The sequence below is a fragment of the Parasteatoda tepidariorum genome, chromosome 4 (assembly GCF_043381705.1).
Source record: "Parasteatoda tepidariorum isolate YZ-2023 chromosome 4, CAS_Ptep_4.0, whole genome shotgun sequence".
In the NCBI taxonomy this organism is placed as follows: Eukaryota; Metazoa; Arthropoda; class Arachnida; order Araneae; family Theridiidae; genus Parasteatoda; species Parasteatoda tepidariorum.
The window spans coordinates 30,028,327-30,034,466 of NC_092207.1; the positions used below are offsets into that span (position 1 = coordinate 30,028,327).

Sequence of the window (6,140 nt, forward strand, 5' to 3'; positions counted from 1 at the left end):
TTTTTTTTTTTTTTTTTTAATTGTTATTACCCTTTTATTTTGAAATTATTCAATCACTGCGTCAAGTACCTATCATTTCTGAAAAATTAATAAACTGATCAAACTAAGTTAAAATTTTACTGTTCTGAGGCATGGCATAATAGTATGTTTTCCCTTGATTGTAACAGAAGTCAATCTAACAAGTAATTATGTTGATTTACGAACCCTTCACAAAATTCTAGCCCATTAATTGATGCTCTTGATAAAATTTGGACTAACTTTAAACATCGTCTGCACGAAACTCAAAAATATCGTTAGTTAAAATAATATCGTCTGTACATTGTCTGTGCAGACGATAATTAATAAGCTTACATAAAATTTTCCTCTCAAACCTATAAATTGTACTTCAGCACATCAAGTATTTTGTTTTTATTTCGCACAACGTGCACCAAAATACTTAAATAATCCTTTTTTATCCAAAAATCTATTTTCTATTTCGTAATTTATATATGTTCCACGATCAGGCCACTATTTTACACAGTAGATTAGGAAAGAGAAAAGACTAACTGCCCTTCACCTGTCTGATCGCCTGCATCTACTGTTTTCCCTCTTTCTTCATAATGCGTCATCGTAATCGGAATCCAAAAGAGGAGGCGAATAATCTTTCCAAGGAAAAGTTCCTTCCTCCCCAATCAAAGGCAAATAAGTCGGCGCATTACTGCTTTATACGATAGCAATTCTTACTCATCATCCCAGCATTGTTGACTGTTCTTTTGTTTCCACAACGCATTCAAAATAATCATCTGATGGAAATTATCGTCTGCTCGAAAAAGAGGATAAGATTGTCTTAAACGCCCTTATTTCAAATTACCTTAAATGTTGGGATTCTACCCGAAATGACTTGAAATTTCTTTTAAGAGAACACGCATAATAGCCTTGTTTACACAAATAAAGTAATTAATTAGTATAATAAATTATCACTGGATGTTCTTGTTGAAAAGAACATATAGTAATCAGAGAAAAAGAATCAATTTACTAGAACAACAACTAATTCGGGGAACCGGGAAAAACTTAAAAAATATTTCATGAGGTTTTAAGAAATTCTATACTTTTTAATTTCTCTTTAGTTTTAGATATTAAGTTAGATAGTTTTAACATCTAGGTATATTTTCTTTAATTTGCAAATGCATTTTGGTAGATAAGAATTAGTGAAAATAGTTTATTACATATTATTATTATTATTTTAATCTTTCACCGCCACTAGTAAATTTTTCTTAATTGTGGCTTTCCTGAAATTCAATGATTCTATGCCGACTGTAATTTTAATGTTATTACTAATCATCACAAATAGTAGTTTCTTATATTGATTTTTTCCCCAACTCAAAGCTATCTAAGAAATTTTTTTTAAAAAAATGGACGAATAATGGAAACAAAATCACTCACATTTTTAATAATTTCAATTGACANAATTAGTATAATAAATTGTCACTGGATGTTCTTGTTGAAAAGAACATATAGTAATCAGAGAAAAAGAATCAATTTACTAGAACAACAACTAATTCGGGGAACCGGGAAAAACTTAAAAAATATTTCATGAGGTTTTAAGAAATTCTATACTTTTTAATTTCTCTTTAGTTTTAGATATTAAGTTAGATAGTTTTAACATCTAGGTATATTTTCTTTAATTTGCAAATGCATTTTGGTAGATAAGAATTAGTGAAAATAGTTTATTACATATTATTATTTTAATCTTTCGCCTCCACTAGTAAATTTTTCTTAATTGTGGCTTTCCTGAATTTCAATGATTCTATGCCGACTGTAATTTTAATGTTATTACTAATCATCAAAAGTAGTAGTTTTTTACATTGATTTTTGCCCCAACTCAAAGCTATTTAAGAATTTTTTTTTTAAAAATGAACGAATAATAGAAACAAAATCACTCACATTTTTAATAATTTCAATTGACATATTTTAAATAACACAACTTAGTTATGTATCACTTTTAATGTGTTACGCATTAAGTGAGTTTAAACAATTCTCAAATTTATAATATTTTATTTAAAAAATTGCCAGAAATTAGTTTTTATTTACATAATATTCCATTAATTAATTTTATGAAAAAATATAAATTGATCAATTATTTATTTACAAAAAAAAATTATGATTTAATAATAATAAGAATGCGCACATGATGTTTGAAGTAGAAATATTTTCTTAGAATACTATATTTGGAATTTAAACTTGGGAAAACTTAGTTTGTTTAGGACAGTCTTTCTTCCTCCCCTCCTCCCTGGGAAGGGCTTATTCGATTAACAAAGCAATAATGAAGATAAGCAAATTTGTGAAGGGTCCGATTAAAAGATAAATTATTTCATGAAGGGTCCGTTTTTATGAAAAGATATTTTGTGAAGGGTCCGTTAACGGACCCGAATTTCTTCTAAACAGTCCCCTGATAAGTCATGCCTCTTTTACAGGTAGGCACTCCAAATTCTTAATTGTGACGTAACAGTCACACTATCAATATTATATCTTAAACTATACAGGCATTATAGATTAGAAAATTGTCGATGTCTAAACAGAACAATATGATTTATAATATTTAAAATTATCTACCACAATAATTAAAATGTGATTAATTTTATGTTCAAAATGATAGCAGCACAATGTAGGGCAGTTTTAAAATTGAATTGAAGTGATAAGCTTGGTTGATAAATTAACCCTAAGGTTTCGTGAAAACAATGATTCACAGAAAATTCCCATAAGCAAGTCAAAGACAACAGCTTAGGTACACGAAAAAACGAGGAGTTGCGAAAATATCCTAATGAGTTTGAAATTATATTTATATAACCATTGACTATATTGGTTTGATTTTATTAAATTTTGAATAAATAGCAACAAAAGAAAAAGCTAATGAGTAAAAAAACAAATAACTTTGTTACTCTCCCCCACCCCCCCAAAAAAGATAAAACAAAAATAATTGCAGCGGAATTTAACGATAACATATCAAATAATTTCCGTTATTCCAATAAAGAGAAAAATCTTGCAATCTTCCGAAATATTTAATCAATGCAACTATGCAGAACACAAAATTAGCATAAATGTATCTCTTCCAAATAAATAAACTTAACAGCCAAAATAAGGATTTTATAACGTATTTATTAATATAAAAAATCCTTAAATACTATTTGTTTATTTATTTATTTATTTTTTAAAAAAAGAACAAGCTTTCAAGATAAATTATTGATTTTTTTTTTAATTTTAATATTTGAGAAAACAAAAATTGTAATTTATCTATGAATTAGAATTATTTTTATTAAATAAATCATTTTTAATACATAATAATTTCTTCGAAAAAATTTAAATTGCTGGCTTATTTTTGCTTTCAAAAATTACGAAAACAAATTATTTGCTACACGCGCGCAGCTTAGGGAAAAAAAAGGAATTAGGGAAGCATTGATTGACTCACAGAAATATTTATGACACAGAACAAGGTTAAAATCTTTTAATAAAAAATTTTTTTTAGAAAACTAACCGCGTGAAAAGAGAGGTTGGGAAAATATAACCCATTTTACAGTTAACATAAGTCGCCACCCATTAAAAAGCATTAAGTCCAATCTAAAAACGAACTATAATATTGCCAAAGATTCTACAAAATCAACAAAAAAAGAACAACAAAAATTCTTCTTAATATCTTTAAAACTTTTAAATAATGCAGAAACTTCGTAACGATGTTGAAACTTCGAGAACGAAATCTTTTAAAAAATGAAAAATGTAATTTTGTTTTCTGTATTGGTAACACGAAAAGACGTTTCAAATCGATCAAGAAACAACATATCCAATCTCAAAGCTAGTTATAAGAATTTCAACAACAAAAAAACACCTTTTTAACATCTTAAAACTGTCAAGAAATAGTTAAAATTTGAATAACAAATTATTTTAAATAATGAAACTATGCAAAATATTATTTGATTTGCTTTATAAACAACATGATAAGGCGAAGCAACGTGCTCAATCGCAAAAGAATTCCAATAAAAAATTCCATTTGATATTTTAAATTTTCTATACAATATTTAAACTTTGAGCCGTGGTGGCTCAGGGGATAGAGCATTCGCCTTCCAATGAGGTGCACCGAGTTCGAATCCCAGCAATGGCTGGTCGATACGAATTCCGCATCCAGCTTGCACTGACCACAGTGCAGACAAAAATATCCTCAGTGGTAGACGGATCATGGGTTCGAGTCCCCTTGCCGTCAGGCTAAGCGTAGGAGGCTTTCGTGTTTTTGCTCTCTATGTAACGCAAATAAATCCCAGGCGAAGGTAAATTTCTCCCAATACTTGATTCAGGGTTCGCTTGTCTTCTGGATTGAGTTCAAGGCTACGGAGTTGAACATTAGCAATCGTAAACCCAAAAATTGGTCGGCTGTTCAACGACGGTTAAAAAATATTTAAACTTTGAGCTTTGGTGGCTCAGGGGATAGAATCGGGTTCGAATCCCAGCAAGGACTAGTCGAATTGAATTCCGCACCTGGCCTGCTCTGACTACAGTACTGATGTAAAATATCCTCAGTGGTAGACGGATCATGAGTTAAAGTTCCCTTGCTTACTGTGCTGCCAGGCTAACTGTGGAAGGCTTTCATGGTTTTTCTCTTCATGTAACGTAAATTTCTCCCAATACTTCATCCAGAAGTTTTCATGTCGTTTTGATTGGGTTCAAAATTACAAGATTACGCAGTTGAACATTAGTAGTCGTAAACCCGAAATTGGGTCGGCTGTTCAACGACGGTTATAAGAATAAAATAAAAAATTTAAACTTTAAATAAGAAATTAATTTAAAATTAAAATGTGAAGAAAAAAAAACATAAATCTACTAGCTCTTTTCGACAAAAGACAAGGCGTTTATAACAATCTCAGATTCCAATTAAATATTTTTCTTGGTATATTAAAACTCTAAATCAGTGTTTAAACTTCGAATAAAAAATCACTTCTTAAAAAACAAACCATTTTGGCTATTTGTGTGAAATAAGGCGCTTCAAACCAATAGAAACAAGAAATGGTAGTCCTCACTCAAAACAAATTTAAGAATTCCAAACAAAAACTTTTTCTTGATGTGCAAGAAATTTTAATTCATCTAGGTGTACTTAAATTGTATTTACGGCCGAAAATAATCGATTCATTTTCACGAAGAATTTTTCTATGTCATAAAAGAAAAAGGAGTGATTCGATTTGAGCTAGATAAATTGCTCGCGCTCATCTGGAACAATTTATTTAAAGCAATCTTATAAACACAAACATTTCATCAAATTATAACTAAAGATCATCTTACCTTAACGCTTTGGAAGATGGATAAGTTATTAAAACGATGATAAAGTAGCAGAGATGATTAGATGAAATTCATCAGGAATAGAATAAAGAACCTTTGAGAACATCAAGCAAAATACAAGTGGTTGCAACTTGCTAAGATGGAACTGCATCACTCTTATCCGAGTTTCTGCGCTTGCGCGGTGACGTCACAGTGTCACGTGAAAGACAGTGAGTGAACTTGCTGTGGCTGCGATCAGCTGGCTTTGTAGAACGATAAAAGGATGCTGAGTTTCTCTTTTTTTTTGCTTCTTATTTTTATTTACTTTTCATCTTCCCTCCCTGATGAAGAGCAGCAAGAGAAAGTTTGCCTGCAATGGAACTAACTTTTTTTCCACGCCCCATTTTTCGGCGTTGGCGTAACAGGTTCTCTAACAGATATTTCTTTGATTCTTTTCAAAAAGATTTGTTAAAAAGAAAAAGAAAAAACTGTCTACACAGAGGCGCATAAGAATTATGGAGGAACCGGACATCCTACCACAAGTCATAAAATTGTGAAATTTAAATTTAATTATGCAGAAAAAATAGTGTTGACAATTAAAGTGTTGAAAATGTTTGTTTATTACCTAAACACTCCTAATCAAAACACAATCACGCGCCATCTTTTTGTATTCAGTTTTTTATTTCACATTGACAATCACTTTTTGTGTTTGTGAGGGTGGAACTTATAAATCAAAATTTCCCCTCCTTTCCGACTAGCTAGAACACTCAAATCTTTATAAGAACTCTGCCTGTTAAATAACAACGCACGTTTTTATCGTTTCCTAATCACTATAAGCAGAATTTATTATCATTTTATAGATA

The 6,140-nt window shown here is 30.2% G+C and overlaps 1 protein-coding gene across 1 annotated transcript in view; it reads right to left on the reverse strand.

Moving 5' to 3' along the window:
* LOC107456729 (zinc finger protein 236) overlaps positions 1–5,440 on the reverse strand; it is a 56,235-nt gene extending 50,795 nt beyond the window's left edge. Inside the window, exon 1 of the mRNA XM_016074679.3 lies at positions 5,302–5,440. The gene's annotated coding sequence lies outside the window, so the exon portion shown is untranslated. The remainder of the gene's footprint in view (positions 1–5,301) is intronic.
* Positions 5,441–6,140: the final 700 nt, after the last annotated feature.